The sequence below is a fragment of the Pungitius pungitius genome, chromosome 21, assembly GCF_949316345.1.
Source record: "Pungitius pungitius chromosome 21, fPunPun2.1, whole genome shotgun sequence".
In the NCBI taxonomy this organism is placed as follows: Eukaryota; Metazoa; Chordata; class Actinopteri; order Perciformes; family Gasterosteidae; genus Pungitius; species Pungitius pungitius.
Window position 1 is genome coordinate 11,116,012 of NC_084920.1, and position 24,741 is coordinate 11,140,752.

A 24,741-nucleotide genomic window follows, 5' to 3' on the forward strand; every position below is an offset into this window, starting at 1 on the left:
ACTAAATAGTTGGAGGTTGTTTTCTACCCTTTCCATATTGTTGGCCAGTATGGGGAGTGAACCCATGACCTTGGCGTTATTAGCACCACGCTCTGACCATCTGAGCTAACCGGCCCATGCCTAAAGGTCTCATCCAACTCCACTAAATCCAGACAGTTTTCCAGAAAAGACATTCTAAAATGCAAGCAGCATAAAACTGTCAACTGAGTGTGAGTGCCTATCATCTTCAGTTGCAAAGTTCCCATTGAGGAAGCAAAAGGAAATGCCATTGTGTTGGGAGCATTGACGCTTCTAGCAGATACAATTCATGGTTTCACCAAGCTTCTTTCGACAAACTTCCAATTTTCAACCACGAAGGGACTCGAACCCTCAATCTTCTGATCCGAAGTCAGACGCCTTGTCCATTAGGCCACGTGGTCACAGAAAGCAAGACTTTCACATTTTACAAGTGCTATTATAAAATTGAAAAACGATTGGGGCACAGTGGAATCTTTGAAAACATACATTATCATTTGTACTTTTTTCAAGCATGTTACCTAGCAAAATGTTACCAGTTTTTGATCGTCTTTAGGTGTGATAAACTACTTGCTGGACTTTTCCTTGCAATAAAAGCTTTTGTTAAGCGCAAATAACACTAAATAGTTGGAGGTTGTTTTCTACCCTTTCCATATTGTTGGCCAGTATGGGGATTGAACCCATGACCTTGGCGTTATTAGCACCACGCTCTGACCATCTGAGCTAACCGGCCCATGCCTAAAGGTCTCATCCAACTCCACTAAATCCAGACAGTTTTCCAGAAAAGACATTCTAAAATGCAAGCAGCATAAAACTGTCAACTGAGTGTGAGTGCCTATCATCTTCAGTTGCAAAGTTCCCATTGAGGAAGCAAAAGGAAATGCCATTGTGTTGGGAGCATTGACGCTTCTAGCAGATACAATTCATGGTTTTACCAAGCTTCTCACGAAGAACTTGCAATTGTCAACCACGAAGGGACTCGAACCCTGAATCTTCTGATCCTAAGTCAGACGCCCTATCCATTAGGCCACGTGGTCGCAGAAAGCAAGAATTTCACATTTTACAAGTGCTATTGTAAAATTGAAAAACGATTGGGGCACAGTGGAATCTTTGAAAACATACATTATCATTTGTATTTTTTCAAGCATGTTACCTAGCAAAATGTTACCAGTTTTTGATCGTCTTTAGGTGTGATAAACTACTTGCTGGGCTTTAGTAGAGAGGACGGATGGGTTTTTCACACAAAAATTCTTTGGATGAAGGTAGATTATTAAACTTGGGGAGCATGAACTAGCAGCTGACTTTCTTTTGGACTTTTCCTTGCAATAAAAGCTTTTGTTAAGCGCAAATAACACTAAATAGTTGGAGGTCGTTTCAACCCTTTCCATATTGTTGGCCAGTATGGGGATTGAACCCATGACCTTGGCGTTATTAGCACCACGCTCTAACCATCTGAGCTAACCGGCCCATGCTCAAAGGTCACATCCAACTCCACTAAATCCAGACAGTTTTCCACAAAAGACGTTCTAAAATGCAGGCAGCATAAAACTGTCAACTGAGTGTCAGTGCCTATCATCTTCAGTTGCAAAGTTCCCATTGAGGAAGCAAAAGGAAATGCCATTGTGTTGGGAGCATTGACGCTTCTAGCAGATACAATTCATGGTTTCACCAAGCTTCTTTCGACGAACTTTCAATTTTCAACCACGAAGGGACTCGAACCCTCAATCTTCTGATCCGAAGTCAGACGCCTTGTCCATTAGGCCACGTGGTCACAGAAAGCAAGACTTTCACATTTTACAAGTGCTATTATAAAATTGAAAAACGATTGGGGCACAGTGGAATCTTTGAAAACATACATTATCATTTGTACTTTTTTCAAGCATGTTACCCAGCAAAATGTTACCAGTTTTTGATCGTCTTTAGGTGTGATAAACTAGCCTTTCCATATTGTTGGCCAGTATGGGGATTGAACCCATGACCTTGGCGTTATTAGCACCACGCTCTGACCATCTGAGCTAACCAGCCCATGCCTAAAGGTCTCATCCAACTCCACTAAATCCAGACAGTTTTCCAAAAAAGACGTTCTAAAATGCAGGCAGCATAAAACTGTCAACTGAGTGTCAGTGCCTATCATCTTCAGTTGTAAAGTTCCCATTGAAGAAGCAAAAGGAAATGTCATTTGTTGGGAGCATTGACGCTTCCAGCAGATACAATACATAGTTTCACCAAGCTTCTTACGAAGAACTTGCAATTGTCAACCACGAAGGGACTCGAACCCTCAATCTTCTGATCCGAAGTCAGACGCCTTGTCCATTAGGCCACGTGGTCGCAGAAAGCAAGACTTTCACATTTTACAAGTGCTATTGTAAAATTGAAAAACGATTGGGGCACAGTGGAATCTTTGAAAACATACCTTATCATTTGTATTTTTTTCAAGCATGTTACCTAGCAAAATGTTACCAGTTTTTGATCGTCTTTAGGTGTGATAAACTAGCCTTTCCATATTGTTGGCCAGTATGGGGATTGAACCCATGACCTTGGCGTTATTAGCACAACGCTCTGACCATCTGAGCTAACCGGCCCATGCCTAAAGGTCTCATCCAACTCCACTAAATCCAGACAGTTTTCCAGAAAAGACATTCTAAAATGCAAGCAGCATAAAACTGTCAACTGAGTGTGAGTGCCTATCATCTTCAGTTGCAAAGTTCCCATTGAGGAAGCAAAAGTAAATGCCATTGTGTTGGGAGCATTGACGCTTCTAGCATATACAATTCATGGTTTCACCAAGCTTCTTACAAAGAACTTGCAATTTTCAACCACGAAGAGACTCGAACCCTCAATCTTCTGATCCGAAGTCAGACGCCTTGTCCATTAGGGCACGTGGTCGCAAAAAGCAAGACTTTCACATTTTACAAGTGCTATTGTAAAATTGAAAAACGATTGGGGCACAAAGGAATTTTGAAAACATACATTATCATTTGTATTTTTTTCATGCATGTTACCTAGCAAAATGTTACCAGTTTTTGATCGTCTTTAGGTGTGATAAACTAGCCTTTCCATATTGTTGGCCAGTATGGGGATTGAACCCATGACCTTGGCGTTAGTAGCACCACGCTCTGACCATCTGAGCTAACCGGCCCATGCCTAAAGGTCTCATCCAACTCCACTAAATCCAGACAGTTTTCCAAAAAAGACGTTCTAAAATGCAGGCAGCATAAAACTGTCAACTGAGTGTCAGTGCCTATCATCTTCAGTTGTAAAGTTCCCATTGAAGAAGCAAAAGGAAATGTCATTTGTTGGGAGCATTGACGCTTCCAGCAGATACAATACATAGTTTCACCAAGCTTCTTACGAAGAACTTGCAATTGTCAACCACGAAGGGACTCGAACCCTCAATCTTCTGATCCGAAGTCAGACGCCTTGTCCATTAGGCCACGTGGTCGCAGAAAGCAAGACTTTCACATTTTACAAGTGCTATTGTAAAATTGAAAAACGATTGGGGCACAGTGGAATCTTTGAAAACATACCTTATCATTTGTATTTTTTTCAAGCATGTTACCTAGCAAAATGTTACCAGTTTTTGATCGTCTTTAGGTGTGATAAACTACTTGCTGGACTTTTCCTTGCAATAAAAGCTTTTGTTAAGCGCAAATAACACTAAATAGTTGGAGGTTGTTTTCTACCCTTTCCATATTGTTGGCCAGTATGGAGATTGAACCCATGACCTTGGCGTTATTAGCACCACGCTCTGACCATCTGAGCTAACCGGCCCATGCCTAAAGGTCTCATCCAACTCCACTAAATCCAGACAGTTTTCCAGAAAAGACGTTCTAAAATGCAGGCAGCATAAAACTGTCAACTGAGTGTCAGTGCCTATCATCTTCAGTTGTAAAGTTCCCATTGAAGAAGCAAAAGGAAATGTCATTTGTTGGGAGCATTGACGCTTCCAGCAGATACAATACATAGTTTCACCAAGCTTCTTACGAAGAACTTGCAATTGTCAACCACGAAGGGACTCGAACCCTCAATCTTCTGATCCGAAGTCAGACGCCTTGTCCATTAGGCCACGTGGTCGCAGAAAGCAAGACTTTCACATTTTACAAGTGCTATTGTAAAATTGAAAAACGATTGGGGCACAGTGGAATCTTTGAAAACATACCTTATTATTTGTATTTTTTTCAAGCATGTTACCTAGCAAAATGTTACCAGTTTTTGATCGTCTTTAGGTGTGATAAACTACTTGCTGGGCTTTAGTAGAGAGGACGGATGGGTTTTTCACACAAAAATTCTTTGGATGAAGGTAGATTATTAAACTTGGGGAGCATGAACTAGCAGCTTACTTTCTTTTGGACTTTTCCTTGCAATAAAAGCTTTTGTTAAGCGCAAATAACACTAAATAGTTGGAGGTCGTTTCAACCCTTTCCATATTGTTGGCCAGTATGGGGATTGAACCCATGACCTTGGCGTTATTAGCACCACGCTCTAACCATCTGAGCTAACCGGCCCATGCTCAAAGGTCACATCCAACTCCACTAAATCCAGACAGTTTTCCACAAAAGACGTTCTAAAATGCAGGCAGCATAAAACTGTCAACTGAGTGTGAGTGCCTACCATCTTCAGTTGCAAAGTTCCCATTGAGGAAGCAAAAGGAAATGCCATTGTGTTGGGAGCATTGACGCTTCTAGCAGATACAATTCATGGTTTCACCAAACTTCTTTCGACGAACTTCCAATTTTCAACCACGAAGGGACTCGAACCCTCAATCTTCTGATCCGAAGTCAGACGCCTTGTCCATTAGGCCACGTGGTCACAGAAAGCAAGACTTTCACATTTTAGAAGTGCTATTATAAAATTGAAAAACGATTGGGGCACAGTGGAATCTTTGAAAACATACATTATCATTTGTACTTTTTTCAAGCATGTTACCCAGCAAAATGTTACCAGTTTTTGATCATCTTTAGGTGTGATAAACTAGCCTTTCCATATTGTTGGCCAGTATGGGGATTGAACCCATGACCTTGGCGTTATTAGCACCACGCTCTGACCATCTGAGCTAACCAGCCCATGCCTAAAGGTCTCATCCAACTCCACTAAATCCAGACAGTTTTCCAAAAAAGACGTTCTAAAATGCAGGCAGCATAAAACTGTCAACTGAGTGTCAGTGCCTATCATCTTCAGTTGTAAAGTTCCCATTGAAGAAGCAAAAGGAAATGTCATTTGTTGGGAGCATTGACGCTTCCAGCAGATACAATACATAGTTTCACCAAGCTTCTTACGAAGAACTTGCAATTGTCAACCACGAAGGGACTCGAACCCTCAATCTTCTGATCCGAAGTCAGACGCCTTGTCCATTAGGCCACGTGGTCGCAGAAAGCAAGACTTTCACATTTTACAAGTGCTATTGTAAAATTGAAAAACGATTGGGGCACAGTGGAATCTTTGAAAACATACCTTATCATTTGTATTTTTTTCAAGCATGTTACCTAGCAAAATGTTACCAGTTTTTGATCGTCTTTAGGTGTGATAAACTACTTGCTGGGCTTTAGTAGAGAGGACGGATGGGTTTTTCACACAAAAATTCTTTGGATGAAGGTAGATTATTAAACTTGGGGAGCATGAACTAGCAGCTGACTTTCTTTTGGACTTTTCCTTGCAATAAAAGCTTTTGTTAAGCGCAAATAACACTAAATAGTTGGAGGTCGTTTCAACCCTTTCCATATTGTTGGCCAGTATGGGGATTGAACCCATGACCTTGGCGTTATTAGCACCACGCTCTAACCATCTGAGCTAACCGGCCCATGCTCAAAGGTCACATCCAACTCCACTAAATCCAGACAGTTTTCCACAAAAGACGTTCTAAAATGCAGGCAGCATAAAACTGTCAACTGAGTGTGAGTGCCTACCATCTTCAGTTGCAAAGTTCCCATTGAGGAAGCAAAAGGAAATGCCATTGTGTTGGGAGCATTGACGCTTCCAGCAGATACAATACATAGTTTCACCAAGCTTCTTACGAAGAACTTGCAATTGTCAACCACGAAGGGACTCGAACCCTCAATCTTCTGATCCGAAGTCAGACGCCTTGTCCATTAGGCCACGTGGTCGCAGAAAGCAAGACTTTCACATTTTACAAGTGCTATTGTAAAATTGAAAAACGATTTGGGCACAGTGGAATCTTTGAAAACATACCTTATCATTTGTATTTTTTTCAAGCATGTTACCTAGCAAAATGTTACCAGTTTTTGATCGTCTTTAGGTGTGATAAACTACTTGCTGGACTTTTCCTTGCAAAAAAGCTTTTGTTAAGCGCAAATAACACTAAATAGTTGGAGGTTGTTTTCTACCCTTTCCATATTGTTGGCCAGTATGGGGATTGAACCCATGACCTTGGCGTTATTAGCACCACGCTCTGACCATCTGAGCTAACCGGCCCATGCCTAAAGGTCTCATCCAACTCCACTAAATCCAGACAGTTTTCCAGAAAAGACATTCTAAAATGCAAGCAGCATAAAACTGTCAACTGAGTGTGAGTGCCTATCATCTTCAGTTGCAAAGTTCCCATTGAGGAAGCAAAAGGAAATGCCATTGTGTTGGGAGCATTGACGCTTCTAGCAGATACAATTCATGGTTTCACCAAGCTTCTTTCGACAAACTTCCAATTTTCAACCACGAAGGGACTCGAACCCTCAATCTTCTGATCCGAAGTCAGACGCCTTGTCCATTAGGCCACGTGGTCACAGAAAGCAAGACTTTCACATTTTACAAGTGCTATTATAAAATTGAAAAACGATTGGGGCACAGTGGAATCTTTGAAAACATACATTATCATTTGTACTTTTTTCAAGCATGTTACCTAGCAAAATGTTACCAGTTTTTGATCGTCTTTAGGTGTGATAAACTACTTGCTGGACTTTTCCTTGCAATAAAAGCTTTTGTTAAGCGCAAATAACACTAAATAGTTGGAGGTTGTTTTCTACCCTTTCCATATTGTTGGCCAGTATGGGGATTGAACCCATGACCTTGGCGTTATTAGCACCACGCTCTGACCATCTGAGCTAACCGGCCCATGCCTAAAGGTCTCATCCAACTCCACTAAATCCAGACAGTTTTCCAGAAAAGACATTCTAAAATGCAAGCAGCATAAAACTGTCAACTGAGTGTGAGTGCCTATCATCTTCAGTTGCAAAGTTCCCATTGAGGAAGCAAAAGGAAATGCCATTGTGTTGGGAGCATTGACGCTTCTAGCAGATACAATTCATGGTTTTACCAAGCTTCTCACGAAGAACTTGCAATTGTCAACCACGAAGGGACTCGAACCCTGAATCTTCTGATCCTAAGTCAGACGCCCTATCCATTAGGCCACGTGGTCGCAGAAAGCAAGAATTTCACATTTTACAAGTGCTATTGTAAAATTGAAAAACGATTGGGGCACAGTGGAATCTTTGAAAACATACATTATCATTTGTATTTTTTCAAGCATGTTACCTAGCAAAATGTTACCAGTTTTTGATCGTCTTTAGGTGTGATAAACTACTTGCTGGGCTTTAGTAGAGAGGACGGATGGGTTTTTCACACAAAAATTCTTTGGATGAAGGTAGATTATTAAACTTGGGGAGCATGAACTAGCAGCTGACTTTCTTTTGGACTTTTCCTTGCAATAAAAGCTTTTGTTAAGCGCAAATAACACTAAATAGTTGGAGGTCGTTTCAACCCTTTCCATATTGTTGGCCAGTATGGGGATTGAACCCATGACCTTGGCGTTATTAGCACCACGCTCTAACCATCTGAGCTAACCGGCCCATGCTCAAAGGTCACATCCAACTCCACTAAATCCAGACAGTTTTCCACAAAAGACGTTCTAAAATGCAGGCAGCATAAAACTGTCAACTGAGTGTCAGTGCCTATCATCTTCAGTTGCAAAGTTCCCATTGAGGAAGCAAAAGGAAATGCCATTGTGTTGGGAGCATTGACGCTTCTAGCAGATACAATTCATGGTTTCACCAAGCTTCTTTCGACGAACTTTCAATTTTCAACCACGAAGGGACTCGAACCCTCAATCTTCTGATCCGAAGTCAGACGCCTTGTCCATTAGGCCACGTGGTCACAGAAAGCAAGACTTTCACATTTTACAAGTGCTATTATAAAATTGAAAAACGATTGGGGCACAGTGGAATCTTTGAAAACATACATTATCATTTGTACTTTTTTCAAGCATGTTACCCAGCAAAATGTTACCAGTTTTTGATCGTCTTTAGGTGTGATAAACTAGCCTTTCCATATTGTTGGCCAGTATGGGGATTGAACCCATGACCTTGGCGTTATTAGCACCACGCTCTGACCATCTGAGCTAACCAGCCCATGCCTAAAGGTCTCATCCAACTCCACTAAATCCAGACAGTTTTCCAAAAAAGACGTTCTAAAATGCAGGCAGCATAAAACTGTCAACTGAGTGTCAGTGCCTATCATCTTCAGTTGTAAAGTTCCCATTGAAGAAGCAAAAGGAAATGTCATTTGTTGGGAGCATTGACGCTTCCAGCAGATACAATACATAGTTTCACCAAGCTTCTTACGAAGAACTTGCAATTGTCAACCACGAAGGGACTCGAACCCTCAATCTTCTGATCCGAAGTCAGACGCCTTGTCCATTAGGCCACGTGGTCGCAGAAAGCAAGACTTTCACATTTTACAAGTGCTATTGTAAAATTGAAAAACGATTGGGGCACAGTGGAATCTTTGAAAACATACCTTATCATTTGTATTTTTTTCAAGCATGTTACCTAGCAAAATGTTACCAGTTTTTGATCGTCTTTAGGTGTGATAAACTACTTGCTGGGCTTTAGTAGAGAGGACGGATGGGTTTTTCACACAAAAATTCTTTGGATGAAGGTAGATTATTAAACTTGGGGAGCATGAACTAGCAGCTGACTTTCTTTTGGACTTTTCCTTGCAATAAAAGCTTTTGTTAAGCGCAAATAACACTAAATAGTTGGAGGTCGTTTCAACCCTTTCCATATTGTTGGCCAGTATGGGGATTGAACCCATGACCTTGGCGTTATTAGCACCACGCTCTAACCATCTGAGCTAACCGGCCCATGCTCAAAGGTCACATCCAACTCCACTAAATCCAGACAGTTTTCCACAAAAGACGTTCTAAAATGCAGGCAGCATAAAACTGTCAACTGAGTGTGAGTGCCTACCATCTTCAGTTGCAAAGTTCCCATTGAGGAAGCAAAAGGAAATGCCATTGTGTTGGGAGCATTGACGCTTCTAGCAGATACAATTCATGGTTTCACCAAGCTTCTTTCGACGAACTTCCAATTTTCAACCACGAAGGGACTCGAACCCTCAATCTTCTGATCCGAAGTCAGACGCCTTGTCCATTAGGCCACGTGGTCGCAGAAAGCAAGACTTTCACATTTTACAAGTGCTATTGTAAAATTGAAAAACGATTGGGGCACAGTGGAATCTTTGAAAACATACCTTATCATTTGTATTTTTTTCAAGCATGTTACCTAGCAAAATGTTACCAGTTTTTGATCGTCTTTAGGTGTGATAAACTACTTGCTGGACTTTTCCTTGCAAAAAAGCTTTTGTTAAGCGCAAATAACACTAAATAGTTGGAGGTTGTTTTCTACCCTTTCCATATTGTTGGCCAGTATGGGGATTGAACCCATGACCTTGGCGTTATTAGCACCACGCTCTGACCATCTGAGCTAACCGGCCCATGCCTAAAGGTCTCATCCAACTCCACTAAATCCAGACAGTTTTCCAGAAAAGACATTCTAAAATGCAAGCAGCATAAAACTGTCAACTGAGTGTGAGTGCCTATCATCTTCAGTTGCAAAGTTCCCATTGAGGAAGCAAAAGGAAATGCCATTGTGTTGGGAGCATTGACGCTTCTAGCAGATACAATTCATGGTTTCACCAAGCTTCTTTCGACAAACTTCCAATTTTCAACCACGAAGGGACTCGAACCCTCAATCTTCTGATCCGAAGTCAGACGCCTTGTCCATTAGGCCACGTGGTCACAGAAAGCAAGACTTTCACATTTTACAAGTGCTATTATAAAATTGAAAAACGATTGGGGCACAGTGGAATCTTTGAAAACATACATTATCATTTGTACTTTTTTCAAGCATGTTACCTAGCAAAATGTTACCAGTTTTTGATCGTCTTTAGGTGTGATAAACTACTTGCTGGACTTTTCCTTGCAATAAAAGCTTTTGTTAAGCGCAAATAACACTAAATAGTTGGAGGTTGTTTTCTACCCTTTCCATATTGTTGGCCAGTATGGGGATTGAACCCATGACCTTGGCGTTATTAGCACCACGCTCTGACCATCTGAGCTAACCGGCCCATGCCTAAAGGTCTCATCCAACTCCACTAAATCCAGACAGTTTTCCAGAAAAGACATTCTAAAATGCAAGCAGCATAAAACTGTCAACTGAGTGTGAGTGCCTATCATCTTCAGTTGCAAAGTTCCCATTGAGGAAGCAAAAGGAAATGCCATTGTGTTGGGAGCATTGACGCTTCTAGCAGATACAATTCATGGTTTTACCAAGCTTCTCACGAAGAACTTGCAATTGTCAACCACGAAGGGACTCGAACCCTGAATCTTCTGATCCTAAGTCAGACGCCCTATCCATTAGGCCACGTGGTCGCAGAAAGCAAGAATTTCACATTTTACAAGTGCTATTGTAAAATTGAAAAACGATTGGGGCACAGTGGAATCTTTGAAAACATACATTATCATTTGTATTTTTTCAAGCATGTTACCTAGCAAAATGTTACCAGTTTTTGATCGTCTTTAGGTGTGATAAACTACTTGCTGGGCTTTAGTAGAGAGGACGGATGGGTTTTTCACACAAAAATTCTTTGGATGAAGGTAGATTATTAAACTTGGGGAGCATGAACTAGCAGCTGACTTTCTTTTGGACTTTTCCTTGCAATAAAAGCTTTTGTTAAGCGCAAATAACACTAAATAGTTGGAGGTCGTTTCAACCCTTTCCATATTGTTGGCCAGTATGGGGATTGAACCCATGACCTTGGCGTTATTAGCACCACGCTCTAACCATCTGAGCTAACCGGCCCATGCTCAAAGGTCACATCCAACTCCACTAAATCCAGACAGTTTTCCACAAAAGACGTTCTAAAATGCAGGCAGCATAAAACTGTCAACTGAGTGTCAGTGCCTATCATCTTCAGTTGCAAAGTTCCCATTGAGGAAGCAAAAGGAAATGCCATTGTGTTGGGAGCATTGACGCTTCTAGCAGATACAATTCATGGTTTCACCAAGCTTCTTTCGACGAACTTTCAATTTTCAACCACGAAGGGACTCGAACCCTCAATCTTCTGATCCGAAGTCAGACGCCTTGTCCATTAGGCCACGTGGTCACAGAAAGCAAGACTTTCACATTTTACAAGTGCTATTATAAAATTGAAAAACGATTGGGGCACAGTGGAATCTTTGAAAACATACATTATCATTTGTACTTTTTTCAAGCATGTTACCCAGCAAAATGTTACCAGTTTTTGATCGTCTTTAGGTGTGATAAACTAGCCTTTCCATATTGTTGGCCAGTATGGGGATTGAACCCATGACCTTGGCGTTATTAGCACCACGCTCTGACCATCTGAGCTAACCAGCCCATGCCTAAAGGTCTCATCCAACTCCACTAAATCCAGACAGTTTTCCAAAAAAGACGTTCTAAAATGCAGGCAGCATAAAACTGTCAACTGAGTGTCAGTGCCTATCATCTTCAGTTGTAAAGTTCCCATTGAAGAAGCAAAAGGAAATGTCATTTGTTGGGAGCATTGACGCTTCTAGCAGATACAATTCATGGTTTCACCAAGCTTCTTTCGACAAACTTCCAATTTTCAACCACGAAGGGACTCGAACCCTGAATCTTCTGATCCTAAGTCAGACGCCTTATCCATTAGGCCACGTGGTCGCAGAAAGCAAGAATTTCACATTTTACAAGTGCTATTGTAAAATTGAAAAACGATTGGGGCACAGTGGAATCTTTGAAAACATACATTATCATTTGTATTTTTTTCAAGCATGTTACCTAGCAAAATGTTACCAGTTTTTGATCGTCTTTAGGTGTGATAAACTACTTGCTGGGCTTTAGTAGAGAGGACGGATGGGTTTTTCACACAAAAATTCTTTGGATGAAGGTAGATTATTAAACCTGGGGAGCATGAACTAGCAGCTGACTTTCTTTTGGACTTTTCCTTGCAATAAAAGCTTTTGTTAAGCGCAAATAACACTAAATAGTTGGAGGTCGTTTCAACCCTTTCCATATTGTTGGCCAGTATGGGGATTGAACCCATGACCTTGGCGTTATTAGCACCACGGTCTAACCATCTGAGCTAACCGGCCCATGCTCAAAGGTCACATCCAACTCCACTAAATCCAGACAGTTTTCCACAAAAGACGTTCTAAAATGCAGGCAGCATAAAACTGTCAACTGAGTGTGAGTGCCTACCATCTTCAGTTGCAAAGTTCCCATTGAGGAAGCAAAAGGAAATGCCATTGTGTTGGGAGCATTGACGCTTCTAGCAGATACAATTCATGGTTTCACCAAACTTCTTTCGACGAACTTCCAATTTTCAACCACGAAGGGACTCGAACCCTCAATCTTCTGATCCGAAGTCAGACGCCTTGTCCATTAGGCCACGTGGTCACAGAAAGCAAGACTTTCACATTTTAGAAGTGCTATTATAAAATTGAAAAACGATTGGGGCACAGTGGAATCTTTGAAAACATACATTATCATTTGTACTTTTTTCAAGCATGTTACCCAGCAAAATGTTACCAGTTTTTGATCATCTTTAGGTGTGATAAACTAGCCTTTCCATATTGTTGGCCAGTATGGGGATTGAACCCATGACCTTGGCGTTATTAGCACCACGCTCTGACCATCTGAGCTAACCGGCCCATGCCTAAAGGTCTCATCCAACTCCACTAAATCCAGACAGTTTTCCAGAAAAGACGTTCTAAAATGCAGGCAGCATAAAACTGTCAACTGAGTGTGAGTGCCTATCATCTTCAGTTGCAAAGTTCCCATTGAGGAAGCAAAAGTAAATGCCATTGTGTTGGGAGCATTGACGCTTCTAGCAGATACAATTCATGGTTTCACCAAGCTTCTTACAAAGAACTTGCAATTTTCAACCACGAAGAGACTCGAACCCTCAATCTTCTGATCCGAAGTCAGACGCCTTGTCCATTAGGGCACGTGGTCGCAAAAAGCAAGACTTTCACATTTTACAAGTGCTATTGTAAAATTGAAAAACGATTGGGGCACAAAGGAATCTTTGAAAACATACATTATCATTTGTATTTTTTTCATGCATGTTACCTAGCAAAATGTTACCAGTTTTTGATCGTCTTTAGGTGTGATAAACTACTTGCTGGACTTTTCCTTGCAATAAAAGCTTTTGTTAAGCGCAAATAACATTAAATAGTTGGAAGTCGTTTTCAACCCTTTCCATATTGTTGGCCAGTATGGGGATTGAACCCATGACCTTGGCGTTATTAGCACCACGCTCTGACCATCTGAGCTAACCGGCCCATGCCTAAAGGTCTCATCCAACTCCACTAAATCCAGACAGTTTTCCAGAAAAGACGTTCTAAAATGCAGGCAGCATAAAACTGTCAACTGAGTGTGAGTGCCTATCATCTTCAGTTGCAAAGTTCCCATTGAGGAAGCAAAAGTAAATGCCATTGTGTTGGGAGCATTGACGCTTCTAGAAGATACAATTCATGGTTTCACCAAGCTTCTTTCGACAAACTTCCAATTTTCAACCACGAAGGGACTCGAACCCTCAATCTTCTGATCCGAAGTCAGACGCCTTGTCCATTAGGCCACGTGGTCACAGAAAGCAAGACTTTCACATTTTACAAGTGCTATTATAAAATTGAAAAACGATTGGGGCACAGTGGAATCTTTGAAAACATACATTATCATTTGTACTTTTTTCAAGCATGTTACCCAGCAAAATGTTACCAGTTTTTGATCGTCTTTAGGTGTGATAAACTAGCCTTTCCATATTGTTGGCCAGTATGGGGATTGAACCCATGACCTTGGCGTTATTAGCACCACGCTCTGACCATCTGAGCTAACCGGCCCATGCCTAAAGGTCTCATCCAACTCCACTAAATCCAGACAGTTTTCCAGAAAAGACGTTCTAAAATGCAGGCAGCATAAAACTGTCAACTGAGTGTGAGTGCCTATCATCTTCAGTTGCAAAGTTTCCATTGAGGAAGCAAAAGTAAATGCCATTGTGTTGGGAGCATTGACGCTTCTAGCAGATACAATTCATGGTTTCACCAAGCTTCTTACAAAGAACTTGCAATTTTCAACCACGAAGAGACTAGAACCCTCAATCTTCTGATCCGAAGTTAGACGCCTTGTCCATTAGGGCACGTGGTCGCAAAAAGCAAGACTTTCACATTTTACAAGTGCTATTGTAAAATTGAAAAACGATTGGGGCACAAAGGAATCTTTGAAAACATACATTATCATTTGTATTTTTTTCATGCATGTTACCTAGCAAAATGTTACCAGTTTTTGATCGTCTTTAGGTGTGATAAACTACTTGCTGGACTTTTCCTTGCAATAAAAGCTTTTGTTAAGCGCAAATAACATTAAATAGTTGGAAGTCGTTTTCAACCCTTTCCATATTGTTGGCCAGTATGGGGATTGAACCCATGACCTTGGCGTTATTAGCACCACGCTCTGACCATCTGAGCTAACCGGCCCATGCCTAAAGGTCTCATCCAACTCCACTAAATCCAGACAGTTTTCCAGAAAAGACGTTCTAAAATGCAGGCAGCATAAAACTGTCAACTGAGTGTGAGTGCCTATCATCTTCAGTTGCAAAGTTCCCATTGAGGAAGCAAAAGCCATTGTGTTGGGAGCATTGACGCTTCTAGCAGACACAATTCATGGTTTCACCAAGCTTCTTTCGACGAACTTTCAATTTTCAACCACGAAGGGACTCGAACCCTCAATCTTCTGATCCGAAGTCAGACTCCTTGTCCATTAGGCCACGTAGTCGCAGAAAGCAAGACTTTCACATTTTACAAGTGCTATTGTACAATTGAAAAACGATTGGGGCACAATGGAATCTTTGAAAACATACCTTATCATTTGTACTTTTTTCAAGCATGTTACCCAGCAAAATGTTACCAGTTTTTGATCGTCTTTAGGTGTGATAAACTAGCCTTTCCATATTGTTGGCCAGTATGGGGATTGAACCCATGACCTTGGCGTTATTAGCACCACGCTCTGACCATCTGAGCTAACCGGCCCATGCCTAAAGGTCTCATCCAACTCCACTAAATCCAGACAGTTTTCCAGAAAAGACGTTCTAAAATGCAGGCAGCATAAAACTGTCAACTGAGTGTCAGTGCCTATCATCTTCAGTTGCAAAGTTCCCATTGAGGAAGCAAAAGGAAATGTCATTTGTTGGGAGCATTGACGCTTCCAGCAGATACAATACATAGCTTCACCAAGCTTCTTACGAAGAACTTCCAATTTTCAACCACGAAGGGACTCGAACCCTCAATCTTCTGATCCGAAGTCAGACGCCTTGTCCATTAGGCCACGTGGTCACAGAAAGCAAGACTTTCACATTTTACAAGTGCTATTATAAAATTGAAAAACGATTGGGGCACAGTGGAATCTTTGAAAACATACATTATCATTTGTACTTTTTTCAAGCATGTTACCCAGCAAAATGTTACCAGTTTTTGATCATCTTTAGGTGTGATAAACTAGCCTTTCCATATTGTTGGCCAGTATGGGGATTGAACCCATGACCTTGGCGTTATTAGCACCACGCTCTGACCATCTGAGCTAACCGGCCCATGCCTAAAGGTCTCATCCAACTCCACTAAATCCAGACAGTTTTCCAGAAAAGACATTCTAAAATGCAAGCATAATAAAACTGTCAACTGAGTGTGAGTGCCTATCATCTTCAGTTGCAAAGTTCCCATTGAGGAAGCAAAAGTAAATGCCATTGTGTTGGGAGCATTGACGCTTCTAGCAGATACAATTCATGGTTTCACCAAGCTTCTTACAAAGAACTTGCAATTTTCAACCACGAAGAGACTCGAACCCTCAATCTTCTGATCCGAAGTCAGACGCCTTGTCCATTAGGGCACGTGGTCGCAAAAAGCAAGACTTTCACATTTTACAAGTGCTATTGTAAAATTGAAAAACGATTGGGGCACAAAGGAATCTTTGAAAACATACATTATCATTTGTATTTTTTTCATGCATGTTACCTAGCAAAATGTTACCAGTTTTTGATCGTCTTTAGGTGTGATAAACTACTTGCTGGACTTTTCCTTGCAATAAAAGCTTTTGTTAAGCGCAAATAACATTAAATAGTTGGAAGTCGTTTTCAACCCTTTCCATATTGTTGGCCAGTATGGGGATTGAACCCATGACCTTGGCGTTATTAGCACCACGCTCTGACCATCTGAGCTAACCGGCCCATGCCTAAAGGTCTCATCCAACTCCACTAAATCCAGACAGTTTTCCAGAAAAGACGTTCTAAAATGCAGGCAGCATAAAACTGTCAACTGAGTGTCAGTGCCTATCATCTTCAGTTGCAAAGTTCCCATTGAGGAAGCAAAAGCCATTGTGTTGGGAGCATTGACGCTTCCAGCAGATACAATACATAGTTTCACCAAGCTTCTCACGAAGAACTTGCAATTGTCAACCACGAAGGGACTCGAACCCTGAATCTTCTGATCCTAAGTCAGACGCCTTATCCATTAGGCCACGTGGTCGCAGAAAGCAAGAATTTCACATTTTACAAGTGCTATTGTAAAATTGAAAAACGATTGGGGCACAGTGGAATCTTTGAAAACATACATTATCATTTGTATTTTTTTCAAGCATGTTACCTAGCAAAATGTTACCAGTTTTTGATCGTCTTTAGGTGTGATAAACTACTTGCTGGGCTTTAGTAGAGAGGACGGATGGGTTTTTCACACAAAAATTCTTTGGATGAAGGTAGATTATTAAACTTGGGGAGCATGAACTAGCAGCTGACTTTCTTTTGGACTTTTCCTTGCAATAAAAGCTTTTGTTAAGCGCAAATAACACTAAATAGTTGGAGGTCGTTTCAACCCTTTCCATATTGTTGGCCAGTATGGGGATTGAACCCATGACCTTGGCGTTATTAGCACCACGCTCTAACCATCTGAGCTAACCGGCCCATGCTCAAAGGTCACATCCAACTCCACTAAATCCAGACAGTTTTCCACAAAAGACGTTCTAAAATGCAGGCAGCATAAAACTGTCAACTGAGTGTGAGTGCCTATCATCTTCAGTTGCAAAGTTCCCATTGAGGAAGCAAAAGGAAATGCCATTGTGTTGGGAGCATTGACGCTTCTAGCAGATACAATTCATGGTTTCACCAAGCTTCTTTCGACGAACTTCCAATTTTCAACCACGAAGGGACTCGAACCCTCAATCTTCTGATCCGAAGTCAGACGCCTTGTCCATTAGGCCACGTGGCCACAGAAATCAAGACTTTCACATTTTAGAAGTGCTATTATAAAATTGAAAAACGATTGGGGCACAGTGGAATCTTTGAAAACATACATTATCATTTGTACTTTTTTCAAGCATGTTACCCAGCAAAATGTTACCAGTTTTTGATCGTCTTTAGGTGTGATAAACTAGCCTTTCCATATTGTTGGCCAGTATGGGGATTGAACCCATGACCTTGGCGTTATTAGCACCACGCTCTGACCATCTGAGCTAACCGGCCCATGCCTAAAGGTCTCATCCAACTCCACTAAATCCAGACAGTTTTCCAGAAAAGACGTTCTAAAATGCAGGCAGCATAAAACTGTCAACTGAGTGTCAGTGCCTATCATCTTCAGTTGCAAAGTTCCCATTGAGGAAGCAAAAGCCATTGTGTTGGGAGCATTGACGCTTCCAGCAGATACAATACATAGTTTCACCAAGCTTCTCACGAAGAACTTGCAATTGTCAACCACGAAGGGACTCGAACCCTGAATCTTCTGATCCTAAGTCAGACGCCTTATCCATTAGGCCACGTGGTCGCAGAAAGCAAGAATTTCACATTTTACAAGTGCTATTGTAAAATTGAAAAACGATTGGGGCACAGTGGAATCTTTGAAAACATACATTATCATTTGTATTTTTTTCAAGCATGTTACCTAGCAAAATGTTACCAGTTTTTGATCGTCTTTAGGTGTGATAAACTACTTGCTGGGCTTTAGTAGAGAGGACGGATGGGTTTTTCACACAAAAATTCTTTGGATGAAGGTAGATTATTAAACTTGGGGAGCATGAACTAGCAGCTGACTTTCTTTTGGACTTTTCCTTGCAATAAAAGCTTTTGTTAAGCGCAAATAACACTAAATAGTTGGAGGTCGTTTCAACCCTTTCCATATTGTTGGCCAGTATGGGGATTGAACCCATGACCTTGGCGTTATTAGCACCACGCTCTAACCATCTGAGCTAACCGGCCCATGCTCAAAGGTCACATCCAACTCCACTAAATCCAGACAGTTTTCCACAAAAGACGTTCTAAAATGCAGGCAGCATAAAACTGTCAACTGAGTGTGAGTGCCTATCATCTTCAGTTGCAAAGTTCCCATTGAGGAAGCAAAAGGAAATGCCATTGTGTTGGGAGCATTGACGCTTCTAGCAGATACAATTCATGGTTTCACCAAGCTTCTTTCGACGAACTTCCAATTTTCAACCACGAAGGGACTCGAACCCTCAATCTTCTGATCCGAAGTCAGACGCCTTGTCCATTAGGCCACGTGGCCACAGAAATCAAGACTTTCACATTTTAGAAGTGCTATTATAAAATTGAAAAACGATTGGGGCACAGTGGAATCTTTGAAAACATACATTATCATTTGTACTTTTTTCAAGCATGTTACCCAGCAAAATGTTACCAGTTTTTGATCGTCTTTAGGTGTGATAAACTAGCCTTTCCATATTGTTGGCCAGTATGGGGATTGAACCCATGACCTTGGCGTTATTAGCACCACGCTCTGACCATCTGAGCTAACCGGCCCATGCCTAAAGGTCTCATCCAACTCCACTAAATCCAGACAGTTTTCCAGAAAAGACGTTCTAAAATGCAGGCAGCATAAAACTGTCAACTGAGTGTCAGTGCCTATCATCTTCAGTTGCAAAGTTCCCATTGAGGAAGCAAAAGCCATTGTGTTGGGAGCATTGACGCTTCCAGCAGATACAATACATAGTTTCACCAAGCTTCTCACGAAGAACTTGCAATTGTCAACCACGAAGGGACTCGAACCCTGAATCTTCTGATCCTAAGTCAGACGCCTTATCCATTAGGCCACGTGGTCGCAGAAAGCAAGAATTTCACATTTTACAAGTGCTATTGTAAAATTGAAAAACGATTGGGGCACAGTGGAATCTTTGAAAACATACATTATCATTTGTATTTTTTTCAAGCATGTTACCTAGCAAAATGTTACCAGTTTTTGATCGTCTTTAGGTGTGATAAACTACTTGCTGGGCTTTAGTAGAGAGGACGGATGGGTTTTTCACACAAAAATTCTTTGGATGAAGGTAGATTATTAAACTTGGGGAGCATGAACTAGCAGCTGACTTTCTTTTGGACTTTTCCTTGCAATAAAAGCTTTTGTTAAGCGCAAATAACACTAAATAGTTGGAGGTCGTTTCAACCCTTTCCATATTGTTGGCCAGTATGGGGATTGAACCCATGACCTTGGCGTTATTAGCACCACGCTCTAACCATCTGAGCTAACCGGCCCATGCTCAAAGGTCACATCCAACTCCACTAAATCCAGACAGTTTTCCACAAAAGACGTTCTAAAATGCAGGCAGCATAAAACTGTCAACTGAGTGTGAGTGCCTATCATCTTCAGTTGCAAAGTTCCCATTGAGGAAGCAAAAGGAAATGCCATTGTGTTGGGAGCATTGACGCTTCTAGCAGATACAATTCATGGTTTCACCAAGCTTCTTTCGACGAACTTCCAATTTTCAACCACGAAGGGACTCGAACCCTCAATCTTCTGATCCGAAGTCAGACGCCTTGTCCATTAGGCCACGTGGCCACAGAAATCAAGACTTTCACATTTTAGAAGTGCTATTATAAAATTGAAAAACGATTGGGGCACAGTGGAATCTTTGAAAACATACATTATCATTTGTACTTTTTTCAAGCATGTTACCCAGCAAAATGTTACCAGTTTTTGATCGTCTTTAGGTGTGATAAACTAGCCTTTCCATATTGTTGGCCAGTATGGGGATTGAACCCATGACCTTGGCGTTATTAGCACCACGCTCTGACCATCTGAGCTAACCGGCCCATGCCTAAAGGTCTCATCCAACTCCACTAAATCCAGACAGTTTTCCAGAAAAGACGTTCTAAAATGCAGGCAGCATAAAACTGTCAACTGAGTGTCAGTGCCTATCATCTTCAGTTGCAAAGTTCCCATTGAGGAAGCAAAAGCCATTGTGTTGGGAGCATTGACGCTTCCAGCAGATACAATACATAGTTTCACCAAGCTTCTCACGAAGAACTTGCAATTGTCAACCACGAAGGGACTCGAACCCTGAATCTTCTGATCCTAAGTCAGACGCCTTATCCATTAGGCCACGTGGTCGCAGAAAGCAAGAATTTCACATTTTACAAGTGCTATTGTAAAATTGAAAAACGATTGGGGCACAGTGGAATCTTTGAAAACATACATTATCATTTGTATTTTTTTCAAGCATGTTACCTAGCAAAATGTTACCAGTTTTTGATCGTCTTTAGGTGTGATAAACTACTTGCTGGGCTTTAGTAGAGAGGACGGATGGGTTTTTCACACAAAAATTCTTTGGATGAAGGTAGATTATTAAACTTGGGGAGCATGAACTAGCAGCTGACTTTCTTTTGGACTTTTCCTTGCAATAAAAGCTTTTGTTAAGCGCAAATAACACTAAATAGTTGGAGGTCGTTTCAACCCTTTCCATATTGTTGGCCAGTATGGGGATTGAACCCATGACCTTGGCGTTATTAGCACCACGCTCTAACCATCTGAGCTAACCGGCCCATGCTCAAAGGTCACATCCAACTCCACTAAATCCAGACAGTTTTCCACAAAAGACGTTCTAAAATGCAGGCAGCATAAAACTGTCAACTGAGTGTGAGTGCCTATCATCTTCAGTTGCAAAGTTCCCATTGAGGAAGCAAAAGGAAATGCCATTGTGTTGGGAGCATTGACGCTTCTAGCAGATACAATTCATGGTTTCACCAAGCTTCTTTCGACGAACTTCCAATTTTCAACCACGAAGGGACTCGAACCCTCAATCTTCTGATCCGAAGTCAGACGCCTTGTCCATTAGGCCACGTGGCCACAGAAATCAAGACTTTCACATTTTAGAAGTGCTATTATAAAATTGAAAAACGATTGGGGCACAGTGGAATCTTTGAAAACATACATTATCATTTGTACTTTTTTCAAGCATGTTACCCAGCAAAATGTTACCAGTTTTTGATCGTCTTTAGGTGTGATAAACTAGCCTTTCCATATTGTTGGCCAGTATGGGGATTGAACCCATGACCTTGGCGTTATTAGCACCACGCTCTGACCATCTGAGCTAACCGGCCCATGCCTAAAGGTCTCATCCAACTCCACTAAATCCAGACAGTTTTCCAGAAAAGACGTTCTAAAATGCAGGCAGCATAAAACTGTCAACTGAGTGTCAGTGCCTATCATCTTCAGTTGCAAAGTTCCCATTGAGGAAGCAAAAGCCATTGTGTTGGGAGCATTGACGCTTCCAGCAGATACAATACATAGTTTCACCAAGCTTCTCACGAAGAACTTGCAATTGTCAACCACGAAGGGACTCGAACCCTGAATCTTCTGATCCTAAGTCAGACGCCTTATCCATTAGGCCACGTGGTCGCAGAAAGCAAGAATTTCACATTTTACAAGTGCTATTGTAAAATTGAAAAACGATTGGGGCACAGTGGAATCTTTGAAAACATACATTATCATTTGTATTTTTTTCAAGCATGTTACCTAGCAAAATGTTACCAGTTTTTGATCGTCTTTAGGTGTGATAAACTACTTGCTGGGCTTTAGTAGAGAGGACGGATGGGTTTTTCACACAAAAATTCTTTGGATGAAGGTAGATTATTAAACTTGGGGAGCATGAACTAGCAGCTGACTTTCTTTTGGACTTTTCCTTGCAATAAAAGCTTTTGTTAAGCGCAAATAACACTAAATAGTTGGAGGTCGTTTCAACCCTTTCCATATTGTTGGCCAGTATGGGGATTGAACCCATGACCTTGGCGTTATTAGCACCACGCTCTAACCATCTGAGCTAACCGGCCCATGCTCAAAGGTCACATCCAACTCCACTAAATCCAGACAGTTTTCCACAAAAGACGTTCTAAAATGCAGGCAGCATAAAACTGTCAACTGAGTGTGAGTGCCTATCATCTTCAGTTGCAAAGTTCCCATTGAGGAAGCAAAAGGAAATGCCATTGTGTTGGGAGCATTGACGCTTCTAGCAGATACAATTCATGGTTTCACCAAGCTTCTTTCGACGAACTTCCAATTTTCAACCACGAAGGGACTCGAACCCTCAATCTTCTGATCCGAAGTCAGACGCCTTGTCCATTAGGCCACGTGGCCACAGAAATCAAGACTTTCACATTTTAGAAGTGCTATTATAAAATTGAAAAACGATTGGGGCACAGTGGAATCTTTGAAAACATACATTATCATTTGTACTTTTTTCAAGCATGTTACCCAGCAAAATGTTACCAGTTTTTGATCGTCTTTAGGTGTGATAAACTAGCCTTTCCATATTGTTGGCCAGTATGGGGATTGAACCCATGACCTTGGCGTTATTAGCACCACGCTCTGACCATCTGAGCTAACCGGCCCATGCCTAAAGGTCTCATCCAACTCCACTAAATCCAGACAGTTTTCCAGAAAAGACGTTCTAAAATGCAGGCAGCATAAAACTGTCAACTGAGTGTCAGTGCCTATCATCTTCAGTTGCAAAGTTCCCATTGAGGAAGCAAAAGCCATTGTGTTGGGAGCATTGACGCTTCCAGCAGATACAATACATAGTTTCACCAAGCTTCTCACGAAGAACTTGCAATTGTCAACCATGAAGGGACTCGAACCCTGAATCTTCTGATCCTAAGTCAGACGCCTTATCCATTAGGCCACGTGGTCGCAGAAAGCAAGAATTTCACATTTTACAAGTGCTATTGTAAAATTGAAAAACGATTGGGGCACAGTGGAATCTTTGAAAACATACATTATCATTTGTATTTTTTTCAAGCATGTTACCTAGCAAAATGTTACCAGTTTTTGATCGTCTTTAGGTGTGATAAACTACTTGCTGGGCTTTAGTAGAGAGGACGGATGGGTTTTTCACACAAAAATTCTTTGGATGAAGGTAGATTATTAAACTTGGGGAGCATGAACTAGCAGCTGACTTTCTTTTGGACTTTTCCTTGCAATAAAAGCTTTTGTTAAGCGCAAATAACACTAAATAGTTGGAGGTCGTTTCAACCCTTTCCATATTGTTGGCCAGTATGGGGATTGAACCCATGACCTTGGCGTTATTAGCACCACGCTCTAACCATCTGAGCTAACCGGCCCATGCTCAAAGGTCTCATCCAACTCCACTAAATCCAGACAGTTTTCCACAAAAGACGTTCTAAAATGCAGGCAGCATAAAACTGTCAACTGAGTGTGAGTGCCTATCATCTTCAGTTGCAAAGTTCCCATTGAGGAAGCAAAAGGAAATGCCATTGTGTTGGGAGCATTGACGCTTCTAGCAGATACAATTCATGGTTTCACCAAACTTCTTTCGACGAACTTCCAATTTTCAACCACGAAGGGACTCGAACCCTCAATCTTCTGATCCGAAGTCAGACGCCTTGTCCATTAGGCCACGTGGTCGCAGAAAGCAAGAATTTCACATTTTACAAGTGCTATTGTAAAATTGAAAAACGATTGGGGCACAGTGGAATCTTTGAAAACATACATTATCATTTGTATTTTTTTCAAGCATGTTACCTAGCAAAATGTTACCAGTTTTTGATCGTCTTTAGGTGTGATAAACTACTTGCTGGGCTTTAGTAGAGAGGACGGATGGGTTTTTCACACAAAAATTCTTTGGATGAAGGTAGATTATTAAACTTGGGGAGCATGAACTAGCAGCTGACTTTCTTTTGGACTTTTCCTTGCAATAAAAGCTTTTGTTAAGCGCAAATAACACTAAATAGTTGGAGGTCGTTTCAACCCTTTCCATATTGTTGGCCAGTATGGGGATTGAACCCATGACCTTGGCGTTATTAGCACCACGCTCTAACCATCTGAGCTAACCGGCCCATGCTCAAAGGTCACATCCAACTCCACTAAATCCAGACAGTTTTCCACAAAAGACGTTCTAAAATGCAGGCAGCATAAAACTGTCAACTGAGTGTGAGTGCCTACCATCTTCAGTTGCAAAGTTCCCATTGAGGAAGCAAAAGGAAATGCCATTGTGTTGGGAGCATTGACGCTTCTAGCAGATACAATTCATGGTTTCACCAAACTTCTTTCGACGAACTTCCAATTTTCAACCACGAAGGGACTCGAACCCTCAATCTTCTGATCCGAAGTCAGACGCCTTGTCCATTAGGCCACGTGGTCACAGAAAGCAAGACTTTCAC

The 24,741-nt window shown here is 41.4% G+C and overlaps 63 non-coding genes across 63 annotated transcripts; all 63 read right to left on the minus strand.

Annotated features, from left to right (window-relative positions):
• Window positions 1-41: 41 nt before the first annotated feature.
• Window positions 42-115, minus strand: trnai-aau (transfer RNA isoleucine (anticodon AAU)). Its single transcript has one exon. It is a non-coding gene; the product is annotated as a tRNA-Ile (tRNA).
• Window positions 116-346: 231 nt separating this feature from the next.
• Window positions 347-419, minus strand: trnar-ucg (transfer RNA arginine (anticodon UCG)). Its single transcript has one exon. It is a non-coding gene; the product is annotated as a tRNA-Arg (tRNA).
• Window positions 420-674: 255 nt separating this feature from the next.
• On the minus strand, window positions 675-748 carry trnai-aau (transfer RNA isoleucine (anticodon AAU)). Its single transcript has one exon. It is a non-coding gene; the product is annotated as a tRNA-Ile (tRNA).
• A 660-nt stretch (window positions 749-1,408) lies between these two features.
• On the minus strand, window positions 1,409-1,482 carry trnai-aau (transfer RNA isoleucine (anticodon AAU)). Its single transcript has one exon. It is a non-coding gene; the product is annotated as a tRNA-Ile (tRNA).
• A 231-nt stretch (window positions 1,483-1,713) lies between these two features.
• On the minus strand, window positions 1,714-1,786 carry trnar-ucg (transfer RNA arginine (anticodon UCG)). The gene has a single exon. It is a non-coding gene; the product is annotated as a tRNA-Arg (tRNA).
• A 180-nt stretch (window positions 1,787-1,966) lies between these two features.
• trnai-aau (transfer RNA isoleucine (anticodon AAU)) lies at window positions 1,967-2,040 on the minus strand. The gene has a single exon. It is a non-coding gene; the product is annotated as a tRNA-Ile (tRNA).
• Window positions 2,041-2,270: 230 nt separating this feature from the next.
• trnar-ucg (transfer RNA arginine (anticodon UCG)) lies at window positions 2,271-2,343 on the minus strand. The gene has a single exon. It is a non-coding gene; the product is annotated as a tRNA-Arg (tRNA).
• Window positions 2,344-2,523: 180 nt separating this feature from the next.
• On the minus strand, window positions 2,524-2,597 carry trnai-aau (transfer RNA isoleucine (anticodon AAU)). The gene has a single exon. It is a non-coding gene; the product is annotated as a tRNA-Ile (tRNA).
• A 483-nt stretch (window positions 2,598-3,080) lies between these two features.
• trnas-acu (transfer RNA serine (anticodon ACU)) lies at window positions 3,081-3,154 on the minus strand. Its single transcript has one exon. It is a non-coding gene; the product is annotated as a tRNA-Ser (tRNA).
• Window positions 3,155-3,384: 230 nt separating this feature from the next.
• trnar-ucg (transfer RNA arginine (anticodon UCG)) lies at window positions 3,385-3,457 on the minus strand. The gene has a single exon. It is a non-coding gene; the product is annotated as a tRNA-Arg (tRNA).
• A 255-nt stretch (window positions 3,458-3,712) lies between these two features.
• Window positions 3,713-3,786, minus strand: trnai-aau (transfer RNA isoleucine (anticodon AAU)). The gene has a single exon. It is a non-coding gene; the product is annotated as a tRNA-Ile (tRNA).
• Window positions 3,787-4,016: 230 nt separating this feature from the next.
• Window positions 4,017-4,089, minus strand: trnar-ucg (transfer RNA arginine (anticodon UCG)). Its single transcript has one exon. It is a non-coding gene; the product is annotated as a tRNA-Arg (tRNA).
• Window positions 4,090-4,446: 357 nt separating this feature from the next.
• On the minus strand, window positions 4,447-4,520 carry trnai-aau (transfer RNA isoleucine (anticodon AAU)). The gene has a single exon. It is a non-coding gene; the product is annotated as a tRNA-Ile (tRNA).
• Window positions 4,521-4,751: 231 nt separating this feature from the next.
• Window positions 4,752-4,824, minus strand: trnar-ucg (transfer RNA arginine (anticodon UCG)). Its single transcript has one exon. It is a non-coding gene; the product is annotated as a tRNA-Arg (tRNA).
• A 180-nt stretch (window positions 4,825-5,004) lies between these two features.
• On the minus strand, window positions 5,005-5,078 carry trnai-aau (transfer RNA isoleucine (anticodon AAU)). Its single transcript has one exon. It is a non-coding gene; the product is annotated as a tRNA-Ile (tRNA).
• A 230-nt stretch (window positions 5,079-5,308) lies between these two features.
• trnar-ucg (transfer RNA arginine (anticodon UCG)) lies at window positions 5,309-5,381 on the minus strand. The gene has a single exon. It is a non-coding gene; the product is annotated as a tRNA-Arg (tRNA).
• Window positions 5,382-5,738: 357 nt separating this feature from the next.
• trnai-aau (transfer RNA isoleucine (anticodon AAU)) lies at window positions 5,739-5,812 on the minus strand. Its single transcript has one exon. It is a non-coding gene; the product is annotated as a tRNA-Ile (tRNA).
• Window positions 5,813-6,043: 231 nt separating this feature from the next.
• Window positions 6,044-6,116, minus strand: trnar-ucg (transfer RNA arginine (anticodon UCG)). The gene has a single exon. It is a non-coding gene; the product is annotated as a tRNA-Arg (tRNA).
• Window positions 6,117-6,370: 254 nt separating this feature from the next.
• Window positions 6,371-6,444, minus strand: trnai-aau (transfer RNA isoleucine (anticodon AAU)). Its single transcript has one exon. It is a non-coding gene; the product is annotated as a tRNA-Ile (tRNA).
• A 231-nt stretch (window positions 6,445-6,675) lies between these two features.
• Window positions 6,676-6,748, minus strand: trnar-ucg (transfer RNA arginine (anticodon UCG)). The gene has a single exon. It is a non-coding gene; the product is annotated as a tRNA-Arg (tRNA).
• Window positions 6,749-7,003: 255 nt separating this feature from the next.
• Window positions 7,004-7,077, minus strand: trnai-aau (transfer RNA isoleucine (anticodon AAU)). The gene has a single exon. It is a non-coding gene; the product is annotated as a tRNA-Ile (tRNA).
• A 660-nt stretch (window positions 7,078-7,737) lies between these two features.
• On the minus strand, window positions 7,738-7,811 carry trnai-aau (transfer RNA isoleucine (anticodon AAU)). Its single transcript has one exon. It is a non-coding gene; the product is annotated as a tRNA-Ile (tRNA).
• Window positions 7,812-8,042: 231 nt separating this feature from the next.
• trnar-ucg (transfer RNA arginine (anticodon UCG)) lies at window positions 8,043-8,115 on the minus strand. Its single transcript has one exon. It is a non-coding gene; the product is annotated as a tRNA-Arg (tRNA).
• Window positions 8,116-8,295: 180 nt separating this feature from the next.
• Window positions 8,296-8,369, minus strand: trnai-aau (transfer RNA isoleucine (anticodon AAU)). The gene has a single exon. It is a non-coding gene; the product is annotated as a tRNA-Ile (tRNA).
• A 230-nt stretch (window positions 8,370-8,599) lies between these two features.
• trnar-ucg (transfer RNA arginine (anticodon UCG)) lies at window positions 8,600-8,672 on the minus strand. The gene has a single exon. It is a non-coding gene; the product is annotated as a tRNA-Arg (tRNA).
• Window positions 8,673-9,029: 357 nt separating this feature from the next.
• Window positions 9,030-9,103, minus strand: trnai-aau (transfer RNA isoleucine (anticodon AAU)). Its single transcript has one exon. It is a non-coding gene; the product is annotated as a tRNA-Ile (tRNA).
• Window positions 9,104-9,334: 231 nt separating this feature from the next.
• On the minus strand, window positions 9,335-9,407 carry trnar-ucg (transfer RNA arginine (anticodon UCG)). The gene has a single exon. It is a non-coding gene; the product is annotated as a tRNA-Arg (tRNA).
• Window positions 9,408-9,661: 254 nt separating this feature from the next.
• On the minus strand, window positions 9,662-9,735 carry trnai-aau (transfer RNA isoleucine (anticodon AAU)). Its single transcript has one exon. It is a non-coding gene; the product is annotated as a tRNA-Ile (tRNA).
• A 231-nt stretch (window positions 9,736-9,966) lies between these two features.
• trnar-ucg (transfer RNA arginine (anticodon UCG)) lies at window positions 9,967-10,039 on the minus strand. Its single transcript has one exon. It is a non-coding gene; the product is annotated as a tRNA-Arg (tRNA).
• A 255-nt stretch (window positions 10,040-10,294) lies between these two features.
• On the minus strand, window positions 10,295-10,368 carry trnai-aau (transfer RNA isoleucine (anticodon AAU)). The gene has a single exon. It is a non-coding gene; the product is annotated as a tRNA-Ile (tRNA).
• Window positions 10,369-11,028: 660 nt separating this feature from the next.
• trnai-aau (transfer RNA isoleucine (anticodon AAU)) lies at window positions 11,029-11,102 on the minus strand. Its single transcript has one exon. It is a non-coding gene; the product is annotated as a tRNA-Ile (tRNA).
• A 231-nt stretch (window positions 11,103-11,333) lies between these two features.
• On the minus strand, window positions 11,334-11,406 carry trnar-ucg (transfer RNA arginine (anticodon UCG)). The gene has a single exon. It is a non-coding gene; the product is annotated as a tRNA-Arg (tRNA).
• Window positions 11,407-11,586: 180 nt separating this feature from the next.
• Window positions 11,587-11,660, minus strand: trnai-aau (transfer RNA isoleucine (anticodon AAU)). The gene has a single exon. It is a non-coding gene; the product is annotated as a tRNA-Ile (tRNA).
• A 660-nt stretch (window positions 11,661-12,320) lies between these two features.
• trnai-aau (transfer RNA isoleucine (anticodon AAU)) lies at window positions 12,321-12,394 on the minus strand. The gene has a single exon. It is a non-coding gene; the product is annotated as a tRNA-Ile (tRNA).
• Window positions 12,395-12,625: 231 nt separating this feature from the next.
• On the minus strand, window positions 12,626-12,698 carry trnar-ucg (transfer RNA arginine (anticodon UCG)). Its single transcript has one exon. It is a non-coding gene; the product is annotated as a tRNA-Arg (tRNA).
• Window positions 12,699-12,878: 180 nt separating this feature from the next.
• trnai-aau (transfer RNA isoleucine (anticodon AAU)) lies at window positions 12,879-12,952 on the minus strand. The gene has a single exon. It is a non-coding gene; the product is annotated as a tRNA-Ile (tRNA).
• Window positions 12,953-13,511: 559 nt separating this feature from the next.
• On the minus strand, window positions 13,512-13,585 carry trnai-aau (transfer RNA isoleucine (anticodon AAU)). The gene has a single exon. It is a non-coding gene; the product is annotated as a tRNA-Ile (tRNA).
• Window positions 13,586-13,816: 231 nt separating this feature from the next.
• Window positions 13,817-13,889, minus strand: trnar-ucg (transfer RNA arginine (anticodon UCG)). Its single transcript has one exon. It is a non-coding gene; the product is annotated as a tRNA-Arg (tRNA).
• Window positions 13,890-14,069: 180 nt separating this feature from the next.
• Window positions 14,070-14,143, minus strand: trnai-aau (transfer RNA isoleucine (anticodon AAU)). Its single transcript has one exon. It is a non-coding gene; the product is annotated as a tRNA-Ile (tRNA).
• A 559-nt stretch (window positions 14,144-14,702) lies between these two features.
• Window positions 14,703-14,776, minus strand: trnai-aau (transfer RNA isoleucine (anticodon AAU)). Its single transcript has one exon. It is a non-coding gene; the product is annotated as a tRNA-Ile (tRNA).
• A 478-nt stretch (window positions 14,777-15,254) lies between these two features.
• Window positions 15,255-15,328, minus strand: trnai-aau (transfer RNA isoleucine (anticodon AAU)). The gene has a single exon. It is a non-coding gene; the product is annotated as a tRNA-Ile (tRNA).
• A 230-nt stretch (window positions 15,329-15,558) lies between these two features.
• On the minus strand, window positions 15,559-15,631 carry trnar-ucg (transfer RNA arginine (anticodon UCG)). Its single transcript has one exon. It is a non-coding gene; the product is annotated as a tRNA-Arg (tRNA).
• Window positions 15,632-15,811: 180 nt separating this feature from the next.
• Window positions 15,812-15,885, minus strand: trnai-aau (transfer RNA isoleucine (anticodon AAU)). The gene has a single exon. It is a non-coding gene; the product is annotated as a tRNA-Ile (tRNA).
• A 559-nt stretch (window positions 15,886-16,444) lies between these two features.
• Window positions 16,445-16,518, minus strand: trnai-aau (transfer RNA isoleucine (anticodon AAU)). The gene has a single exon. It is a non-coding gene; the product is annotated as a tRNA-Ile (tRNA).
• A 655-nt stretch (window positions 16,519-17,173) lies between these two features.
• trnai-aau (transfer RNA isoleucine (anticodon AAU)) lies at window positions 17,174-17,247 on the minus strand. Its single transcript has one exon. It is a non-coding gene; the product is annotated as a tRNA-Ile (tRNA).
• A 231-nt stretch (window positions 17,248-17,478) lies between these two features.
• Window positions 17,479-17,551, minus strand: trnar-ucg (transfer RNA arginine (anticodon UCG)). The gene has a single exon. It is a non-coding gene; the product is annotated as a tRNA-Arg (tRNA).
• Window positions 17,552-17,731: 180 nt separating this feature from the next.
• trnai-aau (transfer RNA isoleucine (anticodon AAU)) lies at window positions 17,732-17,805 on the minus strand. The gene has a single exon. It is a non-coding gene; the product is annotated as a tRNA-Ile (tRNA).
• A 655-nt stretch (window positions 17,806-18,460) lies between these two features.
• trnai-aau (transfer RNA isoleucine (anticodon AAU)) lies at window positions 18,461-18,534 on the minus strand. The gene has a single exon. It is a non-coding gene; the product is annotated as a tRNA-Ile (tRNA).
• A 231-nt stretch (window positions 18,535-18,765) lies between these two features.
• On the minus strand, window positions 18,766-18,838 carry trnar-ucg (transfer RNA arginine (anticodon UCG)). The gene has a single exon. It is a non-coding gene; the product is annotated as a tRNA-Arg (tRNA).
• Window positions 18,839-19,018: 180 nt separating this feature from the next.
• Window positions 19,019-19,092, minus strand: trnai-aau (transfer RNA isoleucine (anticodon AAU)). The gene has a single exon. It is a non-coding gene; the product is annotated as a tRNA-Ile (tRNA).
• A 655-nt stretch (window positions 19,093-19,747) lies between these two features.
• On the minus strand, window positions 19,748-19,821 carry trnai-aau (transfer RNA isoleucine (anticodon AAU)). The gene has a single exon. It is a non-coding gene; the product is annotated as a tRNA-Ile (tRNA).
• Window positions 19,822-20,052: 231 nt separating this feature from the next.
• On the minus strand, window positions 20,053-20,125 carry trnar-ucg (transfer RNA arginine (anticodon UCG)). Its single transcript has one exon. It is a non-coding gene; the product is annotated as a tRNA-Arg (tRNA).
• A 180-nt stretch (window positions 20,126-20,305) lies between these two features.
• On the minus strand, window positions 20,306-20,379 carry trnai-aau (transfer RNA isoleucine (anticodon AAU)). Its single transcript has one exon. It is a non-coding gene; the product is annotated as a tRNA-Ile (tRNA).
• A 655-nt stretch (window positions 20,380-21,034) lies between these two features.
• Window positions 21,035-21,108, minus strand: trnai-aau (transfer RNA isoleucine (anticodon AAU)). The gene has a single exon. It is a non-coding gene; the product is annotated as a tRNA-Ile (tRNA).
• A 231-nt stretch (window positions 21,109-21,339) lies between these two features.
• On the minus strand, window positions 21,340-21,412 carry trnar-ucg (transfer RNA arginine (anticodon UCG)). The gene has a single exon. It is a non-coding gene; the product is annotated as a tRNA-Arg (tRNA).
• Window positions 21,413-21,592: 180 nt separating this feature from the next.
• On the minus strand, window positions 21,593-21,666 carry trnai-aau (transfer RNA isoleucine (anticodon AAU)). The gene has a single exon. It is a non-coding gene; the product is annotated as a tRNA-Ile (tRNA).
• A 655-nt stretch (window positions 21,667-22,321) lies between these two features.
• On the minus strand, window positions 22,322-22,395 carry trnai-aau (transfer RNA isoleucine (anticodon AAU)). Its single transcript has one exon. It is a non-coding gene; the product is annotated as a tRNA-Ile (tRNA).
• Window positions 22,396-22,626: 231 nt separating this feature from the next.
• trnar-ucg (transfer RNA arginine (anticodon UCG)) lies at window positions 22,627-22,699 on the minus strand. Its single transcript has one exon. It is a non-coding gene; the product is annotated as a tRNA-Arg (tRNA).
• A 180-nt stretch (window positions 22,700-22,879) lies between these two features.
• On the minus strand, window positions 22,880-22,953 carry trnai-aau (transfer RNA isoleucine (anticodon AAU)). Its single transcript has one exon. It is a non-coding gene; the product is annotated as a tRNA-Ile (tRNA).
• A 655-nt stretch (window positions 22,954-23,608) lies between these two features.
• trnai-aau (transfer RNA isoleucine (anticodon AAU)) lies at window positions 23,609-23,682 on the minus strand. The gene has a single exon. It is a non-coding gene; the product is annotated as a tRNA-Ile (tRNA).
• Window positions 23,683-23,913: 231 nt separating this feature from the next.
• Window positions 23,914-23,986, minus strand: trnar-ucg (transfer RNA arginine (anticodon UCG)). The gene has a single exon. It is a non-coding gene; the product is annotated as a tRNA-Arg (tRNA).
• Window positions 23,987-24,343: 357 nt separating this feature from the next.
• Window positions 24,344-24,417, minus strand: trnai-aau (transfer RNA isoleucine (anticodon AAU)). The gene has a single exon. It is a non-coding gene; the product is annotated as a tRNA-Ile (tRNA).
• A 231-nt stretch (window positions 24,418-24,648) lies between these two features.
• trnar-ucg (transfer RNA arginine (anticodon UCG)) lies at window positions 24,649-24,721 on the minus strand. Its single transcript has one exon. It is a non-coding gene; the product is annotated as a tRNA-Arg (tRNA).
• Window positions 24,722-24,741: the final 20 nt, after the last annotated feature.